The sequence below is a fragment of the Manihot esculenta genome, chromosome 12, assembly GCF_001659605.2.
Source record: "Manihot esculenta cultivar AM560-2 chromosome 12, M.esculenta_v8, whole genome shotgun sequence".
Lineage (NCBI taxonomy): Eukaryota > Viridiplantae > Streptophyta > Magnoliopsida > Malpighiales > Euphorbiaceae > Manihot > Manihot esculenta.
Genome location: NC_035172.2, coordinates 16,106,638 through 16,122,130, shown reverse-complemented (window position 1 = coordinate 16,122,130; position 15,493 = coordinate 16,106,638).

Genomic DNA, 15,493 nt, shown 5'->3' with positions numbered 1-15,493 from the left:
CCTACGGTGATAACATGTACACTTTTAGCCATTTCCAAAAACTGGAAGGAAAAGTTCCTTTTTTTATAGGTAAAAAAGGGAACAAGGGCCTAGCATAAACCCAAATGAACAAAGAGAATCCAATGGGTTTCTTGGCAATGAATCAAATGATGTAGTTGAGATTAGATTGAAGACGTGGCTATAGTGAAATTGAGCTGCGATTGGCTAGAACCTGCAAGGAAGAAAGTATGAGGTGATGGTAGGTACTCACGACAACCACTTCGATGCTCAAGTCAGTATCGTGACAAGGAGAAAATGCAATGAATTGCTTAGAGTTTTAGTATTAGAGATTAGCGTATATTTGTCTTTATGGTTATTCTCCTTTTATACAATAAGAAGATGGAGATAAAGATAACATTTTCTGTGAATCTGGCGATGATATAGCTGGCTGCTCGATAAGGGGCATTGCCAGTTAATGAGTTGGTAATCCCGCAATCTCAGGCAAAATAGGAGTGTATCTGACAATGGTAACTCTATGCCAAGATTTGGCCCGTTGGGGAATGGCGAGCCTTATCGTTAAATTGGATGTTAAAGTGTCCGGATCTCTCTTTCCTTAGGCGAAACTGTGTTTCTCACTTGTTAGTTCCTTGCCACGCGACCTTTGTCTTGTAGTGACAGCTCATAACTTACTTTGAGCGAATGTTATGTAACATCAATTGTAAAGCAGCCATGCATGTTTTATGATATCTAAAGACTATTGTTAACATTGATCTTTGTTTTCCTGTTAATTGTGATTTTCAAAATACTGCTTATTATGACTTGGATTGGACATCCTGTTATTTTTCTCGAAAATCATCAACTAGGTTTGGGATCTTTCTTGGTTCTTTAATGATTTTCTAAAAAATAAAAAAGCAAATTACTATTTTCAAATCCTCTGCTGAAGCAGAATATAGGATCATGGTTGCAATAGTTTATGAACTGCTTCGGATTACCTCTGTTTTATGAGATTTGCAGATTCCAGTTAATTATTCAGTCCAACTTTATTGTGACAACAAGGCAGCTACACAGATTGCAGCTAATCCGATTTTCCATGAGAAGACTAAACATATCGATATCGACTGTCATATTATACGAGAACAACTTCAAAAAGGTTTTCTAATTATTTCACATGTATTAAGTCAAGACCAGATAACAAACATATTTACTAAGCCCTTGTCGATTGTATTACATCAACAATTTTGCTCTAAGTTGTCTCTGGTGTCTCTCCTAGCTCCATCTTGGGGGGAGAGGGGGGAGGAGGGTGTAGAAGGATACGATCATTCGATCAAACGACTGCTAGGCCGATCATTTCCTTAGTAAGATGACCAACTGCCAGGCTGATCATTTCCTCAGTAAGACGACAACCACCTAAAGCGACTATCTAAAGTAAAGTCGACCATCTAAAGTAAGGCCGACCATTTATTCAACGAAACAACCACTTGGCCGACCTAATAAGTTAATCATGATGACTAGGTGGTCAAGCAAGATGACAAGATGACCATCCAAATAGAAGGATACGACATGATCCAGATGACTAGACAAGACGACCTTAGACGATGTGTAAACCTAGACGATTTGATGACTTAGTAGGCTAACTAATCAAACCAGTCCAACCTAACAACCAAATGGTCGGATGAACAACCAAATAGTTGGAGGGATGACCTGATAAGCAAATGGTCGAACCAACGACCAAACAGTCAGTGGGATGATTTGATAATCAAATGGTCGGACTAGCGACTAAATGATCAGACCATTTTGTAAACAATGTGTAGCCTGGTGATCAGTGCAAGGATCTGAGTAAACGACATTATATTTTTTTAACTTGTATTATTCTTATAAAAGACACAACTTAATTTCTTTAAAGATTTTTATTCTTTTGAATTCTTTTAGTCTGTGCTCCGGTGACTGGTGCAAGAATCTGAGTAAACGACATTGTATTATTTTAACTTGTATTATTCTTGTAAAAGACAATTTAATTTCTTTAAAAAATTTTATTCTTTTGAATTCTTCTAATCTGTACTATATTAAATCTATAAATAAATATAAATAATCATTTTTATACAGAGAAAAAATATATCAAATATAAATAGCATTTTTTTTTTCACAGGAGTTGGAATAGAGATAAAGATCGGGTAAAGTAGCCATTTATCTCTCAAGAAAATTTCAAGCAGGGGGAGAAGAGGATCTTTTAAAGGTAATTGTGGTATTCTGAAATAATCTATCAATATTGATGGTTAAGAAACGGACGCATGTCCTTTTATGGTAACAAATAAATGTGTAATAACAATTTAATATAATTATAAAAATATAGAGATATTTTAATTAATTAAATATAAAAATAATTATATTTATATAATAAATATATTATTAAATTTATTTATTATCATTTGAACGTAGTATTACACCATACTTTATTTTATCTCCATTTCATACATAAATACACACATTATATATATATATATATATATATATATATATATATATATATATATATTTTGTAATAATGGTCGATATATTGATATATTATCCAATCATTTTCAAATACTTTTTATCTCCCAATTTATTTACAATTCATTACTTAATACCGTCGTAATTGTTCATCCGGTAAAAAAAAATTAAAAGCTAGAAATTATAAAATATCAAATAGAATCTAATAATTTCTAATATTGTTTGTTGGTTAAAAGGATATATATTTATGCAAAGTTGATCAATTTTCACAACATTCTCATTATCTGGATTGAGTTAAAACATCTAGTATTTCAAGTGAGCGTCACTTCTTAATATGATTTCATATAAATAATTATATATATCCATATCTATAAAACTAATTGATACTACATAGGACTCCCTTAAAATAGACAATGAGCTATTACTGTAAGACTGTATTACGTGACAAGAATCTGATAAATCAATACGTTGTCCCACCTATAGAAAAAAAGACCGAAAGACCGAAAAATCATGGCGTCTGAATTTATAGAGAAAAAAAAGACGCTGGAGCTTCAGAAAAAATTGACTTCAGGTCGGACAAGATTCTCACTCTCCCTCATAACTTCGGCTCCATAAAAAAATTAATGGTAACAACTATAATCTAACAGATTCTCTTCACGTCTGTAATTATGGAATTTTCGATCAATTAGTTAGTGAAATCCTTTATTAATTAAGCGGTCACATTATCGTCAAATTATCAAGAAATACTATATTTATCTTCGCCTTTTTAGTATAAAAGAAAATTGATCATAAAGGCAAAATATGCTATTCTGGAATACTACTCAAATTGTTGGTAATTCATTACATTCTCTTTAGTTTTAAATATACTAACGCGATATTCGAAATAACTGCTGTGAGCCCCACCACCTTACATTCTGTAACTTTTCAGATATAATTTTTATAGCAATAAATATTGATGATCTGAGATCCAGAAAATAAGGTTTTACAATGGGTTCTGTAAAACTGAAAAGACCTCGACCTAGAGGAGAGTATTTCTCCTTTTATATGTTTCCTTTTGTCTGCTAGTGACATGTCAACAGAACGTGTATTATTGGACCACCTGTCTCTGCTACGTTGATACGGATGTACAAAGGAATCAGATCACTGCCCCATATGTCACAACCTTTGATTCTCCCGGATGCGCGTGTTGGTGGTCCCACGTGAAGGATGAGCTGGTCTTCTTCCTGATTTCGGGCTGGATTAGAAGATATGATGTGGGTTGAGCCCAGAGAGGATTGACTCATCGGACCCAAAGAACTAGACTGGCCTGGTTGAGCAAATGGGTCGTAGTTCGGTTCCCAGGTTGAGCGGCCTGGACCTGATGCGTGTATGAGGCTTGAGGGTCTCTTAGATAATGGGCTGGTATCGTGGGCTTAGCCCCAGGCCGGGGTGCAGAAACCTAGCGGTCATCAATTGCCCCTTTACCTTCTCGTCAGTTATTGTCCGGCTGATGAGGGGGTAAATACCGAGAGTAATAATGACCGTGCAGCCTAAAGGACAAGTCTACTAAGAACATCTCCTCATCTTATCCCTGCTTCGAATTTCAAATTCTCTCTGTCTTCTCAAAACCTTTGCTCTCTTCTGTCTTTGGTGCGATTTGCCTACATCGTCCTTCTGCCCCAGCCGTTTTCAAGGTACGTTCTTCTCTTTGTCCTTCCATGGATAGTCCAAAACTTCCCGACGTTCTTAGAGTAGAGTCTAATATCACTCCGTCCGTCTTGGAAAATTTCTTCTCTCGGGAGTATCTAGATACCCCTCTCTTTCGTATCCGAGCCCCCTACCTGAACGAGAGGATCGTTCTTCCTAATCCTCCTCCCTTCGACCTAATCGACTCCTAAAAAGATCTTAGCCTGGTCTTTTTCGCTAAACAAAGGGAGTTTGGCTTAACCTTCCCTTTTTCTCCTTTCTTTACTGAGGTCTTTCGGTACTTCAGGATAACCCCTCGGATGCTAGTTTCCAATTCCATTCTGTTTATGTCTTCCTTTGAATCTGTATGTCTGAGCTGGGGGTTCACACCCACAGTGCATTTGTTTGTCTCCTTCTTCCGATTAGTCAGGGCCATCCAGGGTTTTTATTATTTTTCCCCTCGCGAGGGACTTTCAATCTTTTCGGGTCATAAAGACTCAATAAAGGGCTGGATGGAGGGCTTTGCAGTAGTGGAGCTTAAGAAGGAGTCCGGGCTCATCTGGGACCTAGAACTCTCATGGGAGGACGTTTCACTGAACTGCAATGACCTGCCCCAGCTCAGTCTTATTGAACAGGTCGGGTTTATTCGACTGACTTCTGTTGAAAGGAAGTATGACGTCGAGAAATGTATGTTTATGTCTAATCTTCGTGATGTTAGAGACGCGGCTACTTTACTCTACTTAGCTGTGTCTTTCAGCCCTTTGTGATTTGTGTGGTAGGTCATCTTACTTTGTATTGATTTTGGACTTTTGCAGCTTCCCACCTGAAGATGGACCAGATCAAGCCCCCAAAGAACCTCATACTGTCTCGCGAGAGTATGAATGCGGCTCTGGACACTCTTTGGGCTGGGGGATCAGTGAAAGAGGCTACTCAGGAGGTGGCCAAGACTATTTCTGCCAGGACGGTTAGTAAGCCTCCAGCTCCACCTTCCTCCCGAGCTCCCAAACCGAGCACCCGGGGAATTAAATCTGCCAGATCATCTTGCCGTGGCAGGTCGAGCTCAGCTCCCAAGTTTTTTGAAGCCTCTAAGTCTCCGCGGGCTTCTGGTGCGAAAGCGAAGGAGGATCCGAAGATTATTGCCCAATCAGCTAAGGACTCCGAGCTCATGCGGACAAATGACCTTCAGTCTTCTGCTGACGTCTCCGCGGGGCTTTTGAAGGTTGCCCCCCCCCCCCGACGAGGGGGGTCCTAAGGACACGAATGAAGTCGACCCAGAAGGTCAAAACGTTCAAGGAATCTCTTCTGGGGTCGTCCTTACTAGGGAGACTGAATCTGAGCCCGCGGAGGGGGCTCATCCTCGAAGGGAGACAGTAATTGTTTCTCGGGGCGCGGCCAAGGAGGTCGGGAAGCGTCCTACTCCCTCTGACGCTCCTGCCCCTGTTGCTAAGAAATCCCGAGCCTCCGGACGTACTGCCCCTGCCCTGCCTCCACTTGAGAAGAAGAAGACCTCGGTGATGCCCCTGCTTTCTGCTCCAGGAAATGATATCCTGAACGCAGAGGACATCACCCATCAGTCTCCAGCGACCGTGGTCGCTGAAATAATCCGGGAGCGAATGTTCGGTGGAGTCACACAGGCTTCAGATCCTCGTTTGTTGGCTCTCTCTAGCCATCTGGCCAGCTCTACTCAAGAGCAGGTGGCCTTCCGGGCTCAGTCTAGAGAGCAGCTGGGGAATATTGCTAGGGAGATACTCCTGATGGTGAGTCTTGCTTAATTCTTTTTTGTTCTTAATATGTTTCTGCCTTTCCTTACCCCTTAGCCTTACTTGTTTTCCTTTTTATTAGGTCACTGGCCTATTCATGGAGATAGACGCCCGGGACCACGCTCTCAGGGACTCTGTGAACCGTCGCATCGAAGAGGCGCGCCTTAAGGAGAATTTATCCGCGACCAGTGATGCTCGAGGCAATCTTGCCACTGTCAAGGAGGACTACAGGTCCCTCCAGTTTGACTTGCACACGGCCTTGGAGGCCCGTAAGAAGGCTGATGAAGAGGCAGCTGGGGTGCAAAAGCATGCCCAGTCCCTGGAAGCAGAGTTGTCTCACGCTCGAAAGGTTCTTAAAGAGTATGACGGGAGGGCAGCTGTAGCAGAGGTCCATTGTGAGGAGGTTCTGAAGCAGCTGTCCTCCACAGTGGATGCTTTGCGTGAGAGGGATGAGGCCGTGAGCCAAAAGGAGGAGGTCCAGCGCCAGTATGAGCAGCTGAAGGTATAATTTGATGCTGTGTTGGCTCAAAAGAGTGAGGCCGTAGCTCGGATGGTGGTCCTGAAGCAGGAGTTGAGTAAGCAAGCTGATAGCATTAAGAGCTTGACTTTGGAGGCAGAGAAGTCCGAACTTCAGAATCAGCAACTCTGCCAACAAGTCAAAACTCTAGAGATGAGGTGCTCAGCCTTCTTGACGAGGCCAAATTAGCCGAGGATAGGGTCCAACCTGAGGTCGAGAAGCGTCTGAGGGAGTATAAGGAGTCCCCCGAGTTGAGGAACGAGATCCAGCAGGCCTGTGAAGCTCGTCTTCAGAATTATAAGGACTCTTCTGAGTTCAAAACTGAGGTGGCTGAGGCCTGTGAGAGGCGACTTGTGGAATATAAGGCTTCTAAAGAGATGAAGAGGGCCATATGGAATAAGGGCTTCCGCATGTTCGTCTCGGGTTTCAATCAAGGCTTGAGGGAGGCCATGTAACGACCCGGAAATCGGACTGCTACCGGTGCTAGGATCCAGATCGGCTTAAGGCCGTCGGGACCCGTAGCAAGCCTGACATATAACCTGTAAACCTGTATAATCCCATACATGATCAACAACATACATAAGAAATTAAAACTTTTCTTTCCATGTACATCAACCAAACTCAACCTGTGCATGCACTGTACATAACATAAATCATAAACATTGATCCCTCTGTGGGATCTCATCAATGCCTCCAATGGGTGACATAACATATGTTGAGTTGGTTTACATAAACATCATAAAAGTCTCTAAGATCATGTAATAAAAGGGATAACACCAATCTATGGTCAAGCACACCTCTAACATCCATAAACATCATCTCATACATATCTATACTGATTAATGTAATACCCGGCTAGACTCCGGTATCGGAATTCCTACCGTCCGGTGGAATCTCGGATGTCGAAGACCTCTAGAAGGGTAGAACCATGTTTTATAAAAATGTTTTCATGCATTTTAAATGATTTTAAGTGTGAACTAAATGAGTTTTTGCATGAAAATAGCATTGGAGGAAAACCCAGGTTCGGCCGCCGAAAGCCAAGTTCGGCCGCCGAACATGCATGCGTTTTGGAGGCACGTTAGGCCCCCGAAAGCATGAGTTAGGGAAGTTCAGGTTCGGCCGCCGAAAGTCAAGTTCGGCTGCCGAACATTGCATGGATGCGGAGGCACTTTCGGCCCCCGAACGTGGCCTGGCCAGCCACCTATAAATGGGGCACTTAGCCGAAATGGGCGAGCTTTCTCCCATTTTCGGCCACAACAAGCTTCCGACCTTCCCTTTGCAACTCTTGTGTTCTTCCTCCAAATCTCTTCCATTTTTCTTGAGTTTTAAACTCACATTGCAAGTTTTGAACATTTAAACCAAGTTTTGGAGCTTTGGGAACTCAGGAGCTCATTTTCGTGGATCTCCAAGTTTAGGTCGTCTCCCTCTCGATCTTCAAGAGGTAAGAGCCGATCTTAAGCTCCTTATGTGTTTTAAGTAAGTTTTATGCAAGATCTATGGGTAGAAATGCATGTTAGGTTATATGTTGAACCTATGGGTTTTTGATGACTTTTTTTGAACAATGTAGCTTGATTGTGTGTGATTGAAGTGTTGTAGATGGGGTATATGCATGTTTGAGGCCCCTAGGAACTTGTATGCATGCTTTGGTTGAAAAATATGCATGTTTGGAAGGTTTGGAGGCGAAATGTGCAAAGGGAGCCAAGTTTCTGCCCTTTGGCAGAAACCAGGTTCGGCAGCCGAAGGTACTTTCGGCCGCCGAACATGGCTGGGGAGGCAGGCCTTTCGGCTGCCGAAGTTGCCCCCGAAGAGAGACTTTCGTCTCTGTCTGGCACTTTCGGCCGCCGAAGGTGCCGCCGAACCTACCTGAGTTTCGTCTCTGTCTGGGACTTTCGGCCGCCGAAGGTGCCGCCGAAAGTGCCCTGTTCAGCCATTTCATGCATATTTTCATGTGATGTTTTCATGATATTTTAGGGGGGGTTTTGGGGGATATATTAGAGTTATGTTTATGTATGTTTGGTCCCTCATTGGAGTCCACCTGTGTAGGTTCGGACCCGAGGAACCAAGGACCCCAGCAGTGAGCCAGCTGCTACAGAGTTTGTCAGAGTCAGCCAGAGGTGAGTGGAACTAAACTTAACCTTTTTAAATTAAGAAATGAAATGCTTTTATCATGCTTCATGCATCATGATCATATTATAGGTTGTTTGCATTAGAATTCACGAATATGCCGCATTGCATTGTTGTGATAGATGTTAGTGGATGGACATTAGGATGATTCATTAGCCTTCTGAATACGAAGTCCTGTGGTGCCCATAATAGGGCCGGGCAATAACTCTGAGTACGAAGTCCTGTGGTGCCCATAATAGGGCCGGGCAATACGAAGTCCTGTGGTGCCCATAATAGGGCCGGGCATGGAGTTGAGGGATTTTTGAATCAGTCCATCCGTGGTGTGATTTGTTTGCGCAGTGACGCATTTCATGATAGCATGTTTTAAATATTCTTTTTATAGTTCTACTCACTGGGCATCTAGCTCACCCCTCTCCCCTAACCCCCAGGTTTGCAGGTACGGGATAGATAGAGAAGGCAAGAAGAGAAAAAAGTCATATGCATGTAATAGTTAGATTGTGGACATGACAATTGTATTATGATGAAATGTAAAAATATTCAGTATGTTATGTAATGAGGTTATTGAGGATAGAGTTGTGCTTGACCATAGTATATTGTTAATCCCTTTTGTATGTACATGATCTTATGTTATGATGTTTATGTAAACTAACTCAACACAGGTTGTTTTGCCTTTAAGGCTTGATGAGATTCCACAGAGGGACTATGTTATGTATATGTTCAGAGTATGCACAGGTTGAGTTAGTTGGTGACAGTATGTATGAAGAAAAGTTTTAACTTTTATGCATGTTGTTGATCATGTATGGGATTATACGGGTTCACAGGTTTTATGTCAGGCTTGCTACGGGTCCCGGCGGCCTTAAGTCGACCCGGATCCTAGCGCCGGTAGCGGTCCGATTTTCGGGTCGTTACAGAGTGGTATCAGAGCCCTAGGTTCATATGGTCGGACCTAGAGTGTCGGGCTCATAGAGGTTATAGAAGGTCAAGCACAATAGGAAAAGATCATGTCCACTAGGATAGGATGTGGAGTCCTGTCTTGCATGATGATGTGAAATGCCATGATTATATGCATGTGCATTAATGATATGTGATGTATGTGATGCGGGTTCATGTGTGCCCACATGAACCATATGATGCTAATGTTGCTTGTGTTGTGCACTGTTTTCAGAAAACAGGATGAGGGGAACTCGTCGATCAGCAAGATTGACTGGAGTACCACCTGAGGATGAGGGCATGAGCGCCCGTCCTCCAGCATTGCCTAGGGCAATGTCTAGTAGGTCTAACAGAGAAAGAGCAGCAAGAGACCCTAGAAGGTCGTTGGATCTGGGTAGAAGCAGATCAGTCAGAGGAACAGTTCAGGGAGGAGCGTCAGAGGATATGGGGGATGATATGGACGTAGAACAGAGGAGGGATGGCAGTTTGGGAGTCAATGTGTCAGAAGAAGGAATGGGAGAGTCCCAAGGAGGCACTCAGGCCTCGGGATTTGTACAGCCACCTCACTACCCACATTTCTCACAACATCCCGGGTATTCGATGGGAGGTACATCGGATTACCCTAGTTTCACCCCTTATCCCACACAGATGCCATACCCACCATACTACCCACCGTACTCTCAGTACCCAATGTATCCATCTCCACCCTACTGTCCAAATCCAGAAAACCCTACCTCAGAAAATATTGCACCACCTCCACCACCTGTAGAACCAGCAGCCCCAGTTGCTCAACCTCCTAGATCTAGCTCAGCCAGTGGGAGCAAGGTCAAGATGACAGACTATATGAAGCTGGGTGCTCCCCAGTTCGAAACCGGTGATGATCCGTTCGTGTACTTGGAGCTGGTCAAGGCAATTACAGATGAGATTGGGGCTGATGACAGTAGAGCCATTCAAATGGCCGGGTTCACGCTCAAGTGCAAGAAGGCACGGGAGTGGTTCAAAAATTATGTGAACCCGAGAGTGGACAGCATGACTTGGGAGGAGTTTGCTAATGAATTTGCAGGGTGGGCTTTCCCTGATAGTTCAAGGGAATTGAAGATGATAGAATTCGAGCAGTTGAGGCAAACTGATGACATGAGTGTAGACGAATATACTGACAGGTTTATGGAGTTGCTGCCATTTGCTGGGCAGGACCTTAGCACAGACCAGAAGAAGTCGAGGAGGTATATCATGAAGCTCCATTCCAGGTATTCCTCCTTGGTACAGTCAGCAGATAGAGAGAGTTTTCATGCCATAGTAGACATGGCTAGGAGAATGGAGGCTAGTGCCATCGTTCAGGGGACAATTAAGCAGACAGTGGCACAAGCTTCTGGTTCTAAAACTCCGGGTGGGGGAAGGTTAGATCCCTCTACCCTGAGTGCAGCAGCTTCAGGCAGCAAGAGATGGGTTAAGCCCAAGGGTAAGAAGAATAAGTTCTGGAATAAAGTCAAGTCCAGTCTGGGATTTGGGAGTGGCTCAAGCTCTGGCGCGGATAATGTAGTTTGTGCGAGGTGTGGTAGACCACACAAGGGAGTATGTCGGTTTGGGACTACAGCCTATTTTAGATGTGGTCAGGAGGGGCATATAGCTCGAGATTGTCCAAGAGCGGCCCCGATGGCTCAGTCCCAGCAGACAGCTTCAGGCAGTGTAGCACAGCCAGCAGCTCCAGCCATGACTCAGGCCAGTGGCAAAGGCAGAGGGAGAGGAGTAGCCTCTTCTTCAGCGGGTTTCAGAGGTGAAGGTCCATCAGCTCCAGCACGGATCTTCACAATGACACAGCAGGAGGCAGATGCATCTAACACCGTGGTGGCAGGTAACTTAATTATTGGTTGTTCAGATGTGTATGCCTTGATGGACCCTGGTGCATCTCATTCTTTTATAGCTCCGAGAGCCGTGGAGAGGTTGGGATTGATGATCTCTGGGTTAGAGTGTCCTCTCTGGGTCAGTGGACCCAAGTGTGATCCATCTGTGGCAGAGTCAGTCTGCCAGTGTAGTCCTGTATTTGTTGAGGGAAGATGCTTGTCCGCCGACCTGGTGGTTCTAGATTTGACAGATTTTGATGTCATTCTAGGGATGGACTGGTTATCTACCCATGGTGCTACCTTGGACTGCAGGGACAAGGTAGTCAGGTTCAGAGGTCAGGATGGGTCTGAGGTTGTCTTCAGAGGAGACAGGAGGGGTACACCTAGAGGTCTGATATCAGCTCTTCAGGCTCGTAGGTTGCTCAGGAGGGGATGTCAGGGGTATTTGGCTCATGTGAGAGAGCTTAGCAGTCAGGTCAGAGAGCCCGCCTCGGTGCCAGTGGTTAGAGAGTTCTTAGATGTGTTCCCAGATGAGCTGCCAGGTTTACCACCTGCTAGGGAGATAGAGTTCGAGATAGAACTAATGCCTGGAACCCGACCGATCTCTATCCCTCCCTACAGGATGGCACCAGTAGAATTGAAGGAGTTGAAGGAGCAGTTGCAGGAGCTGGTAGACAAGGGCTTCATCCGACCGAGTACCTCACCCTGGGGTGCTCCAGTTTTGTTTGTGAGAAAGAAGGATGGATCCCTTAGACTTTGTATCGACTACAGACAGTTGAACAAAGTCACTACTAAGAACAAGTACCCATTGCCAAGGATCGACGATCTATTCGACCAGCTAGCAGGAGCGGGTTGTTTCTCCAAAATAGATCTGAGGTCCGGGTATCATCAGTTGAGGATCAGGGAAGAGGATGTGCCAAAGACGGCTTTCAGGACCAGATATGGGCATTTTGAGTTCCTTGTAATGCCGTTCGGGTTAACTAACGCCCCTGCAGCATTCATGGACCTCATGAACAGAGTGTTTAGCCAGTACCTGGATCACTTTGTTATTGTCTTCATAGATGATATCTTAGTGTATTCCAGGAATGCAGAGGAGCATGCCCATCATCTGAGGTTGGTTCTGCAAACCTTGAAGGAACACGGCTTGTATGCCAAGTTCTCCAAGTGTGAGTTCTGGTTGAGGAGCATCCCATTCTTGAGGCATGTTGTGTCAGAAAATGGGATAGAGGTGGACCCCAAGAAGATAGAAGCTGTGGCTAACTGGCCTAGACCCACTTCAGTGACAGAGATTAGAAGTTTCTTGGGTTTGGCAAGTTACTACAGGAGGTTCGTTCAGAACTTCTCAAAGATAGCAGCTCCTCTGACCAGACTAACCAGGAAGAATCAGAAGTTTCTGTGGACCAACCAGTGCGAAGAAAGTTTTGAAGAGCTTAAGAAGAGGTTGACTTCAGCACCAGTTTTAGCTCTGCCATCTAGTGGTGAGGACTTTACGGTCTTTTGTGATGCGTCCCGTGTGGGACTGGGTTGTGTGCTTATGCAGAATGAGAGGGTGATTGCTTATGCTTCTAGGCAGCTAAAGAAGCATGAGTTGAATTACCCCACACATGACCTTGAGATGGCCGCAGTAATCTTTGCACTCAAGATGTGGAGGCACTACCTCTATGGGGTTAAATGTGAGATCTTTACAGATCATAAGAGCCTACAGTACATCCTGAGTCAAAGAGATTTGAACTTGAGACAGAGGAGATGGGTGGAGCTGCTAAGTGACTATGATTGCAAGATTCAGTATCATCCGGGTAAGGCAAATGTCGTGGCAGACGCTTTAAGCCGGAAGTCACTAGGCAGTCTATCCCACATCACGGCAGAGAGGAGACCAGTGGTGAAGGAGTTTTACAAGCTCATTGAGGAAGGTCTACAGTTGGAGTTGTCTGGTACAGGTGCCTTGGTTGCTCAGATGAAAGTGACACCCGTGTTTCTGGAGCAGGTGGCTCAGAAACAGCATGAGGACCCAGAGTTAGTGAAGATTGCCAGGACTGTTCAGTCAGGCAAAGACAGCGAGTTCAGATTCGACGACAAGGGGATCCTCCGCTATGGGAGTCGTTTATGTGTACCAGATGACATAGGGCTAAAAGGAGACATTATGAGGGAGGCTCATAATGCAAGATACAGCATTCACCCCGGAGCCACCAAGATGTATCAAGATCTGAAGAAAGTTTATTGGTGGCCAGCTATGAAGAGAGAAGTGGCACAGTTTGTGTCAGCCTGCGAAGTTTGTCAGAGGGTGAAGCTAGAACATCAGAAGCCGGCTGGAATGCTTAACCCGCTACCTATTCCAGAGTGGAAATGGGAGAATATAGCTATGGACTTCGTAGTGGGGTTACCGGCGACGTCCAACAGATTGGACTCCATATGGGTGATTGTGGACAGACTCACCAAATCTGCTCACTTCATCCCAGTCAGGAGTGGCTATTCTGTGGACAAGTTGGCGCAGGTGTACATTGATGAGATAGTCAGACTGCATGGGGTTCCTGTTTCTATAGTGTCAGATAGAGGGCCCCAGTTCACCTCCAGGTTTTGGCGGAGTCTGCAGGATGCCATGGGTACTAGGTTGGATTTCAGCACTGCCTTCCATCCACAGACAGATGGACAGTCAGAGAGGACCATCCAGACCATAGAAGATATGCTGAGAATGTGTGTGCTGGACTTTGGCGGTTCTTGGAGGCAGCATCTACCTTTGGTGGAGTTCGCCTACAATAACAGCCATCATGCTAGCATCGGGATGGCTCCATATGAAGCTCTATATGGGAGGAAGTGTAGGTCACCTGTTTGCTGGGAGGAAGTTGGAGAAAAGGCCTTGGCAGGGCCTGAACTAGTAGAGATCACCAGCAGGGTGGTACCCTTAATCAGAGAAAGAATCAAGACAGCTGCGAGCAGACAGAAGAGTTATGCAGACATCCGCAGAAGACTAGTAGAGTTTCAGGAGGGGGATCTGGTATTGTTTAAGGTGTCTCCAATGAAAGGAGTGGTTCGGTTCGGGAAAAAGGGTAAGCTGGCTCCGCGGTACATCGGACCCTTTGAAGTCTTGCAAAAGGTTGGGAATGTATCGTACAAGCTGGATTTACCTGCTTCTATGGCAAGAATCCATCCGGTTTTCCATGTTTCTATGTTGAAAAAATTCGTGTCAGATCCGGGCAAGGTTCTTAGTGAACCTGATGTGGAGATCCAAGAGGATCTCACCTATGATGAGCAGCCAGTACGGATCCTAGACACCCAGATCAGAAAGCTAAGGAACAAGGAAATCCCGATGGTTAAAGTCCTTTGGAACCACCACAATATTGAGGAGTGTACTTGGGAGACACGGGAGTCTATGCTCCGGCAATATCCTCATCTCTTTTAAGGTTAGTCTCTATGTGTTTATGTGTGTATGTTATGTTGTTTTGCTATGCTTACGCTAGTGAGGAACATTCGGGGACGAATGTTCTTAAGGGGGGGAGAATGTAATACCCGGCTAGACTCCGGTATCGGAATTCCTACCGTCCGGTGGAATCTCGGATGTCGGAGAACTCTAGAAGGGTAGAACCATGTTTTATAAAAATGTTTTCATGCATTTTAAATGATTTTAAGTGTGAACTAAATGAGTTTTTGCATGAAAATAGCATTGGAGGAAAACCCAGGTTCGGCCGCCGAAAGCCAAGTTCGGCCGCCGAACATGCATGCGTTTTGGAGGCACGTTAGGCCCCCGAAAGCATGAGTTAGGGAAGTTCAGGTTCGGCCGCCGAAAGTCAAGTTCGGCCGCCGAACATTGCATGGATGCAGAGGCACTTTCGGCCCCCGAACGTGGCCTGGCCAGCCACCTATAAATGGGGCACTTAGCCGAAATGGGCGAGCTTTCTCCCATTTTCGGCCACAGCAAGCTTCCGACCTTCCCTTTGCAACTCTTGTGTTCTTCCTCCAAATCTCTTCCATTTTTCTTGAGTTTTAAACTCACATTGCAAGTTTTGAACATTTAAACCAAGTTTTGGAGCTTTGGGAACTCAGGAGCTCATTTTCGTGGATCTCCAAGTTTAGGTCGTCTCCCTCTCGATCTTCAAGAGGTAAGAGCCGATCATAAGCTCCTTATGTGTTTTAAGTAAGTTTTATGCAAGATCTATGGGTAGAAATGCATGTTAGGTTATATGTTGAACCTATGG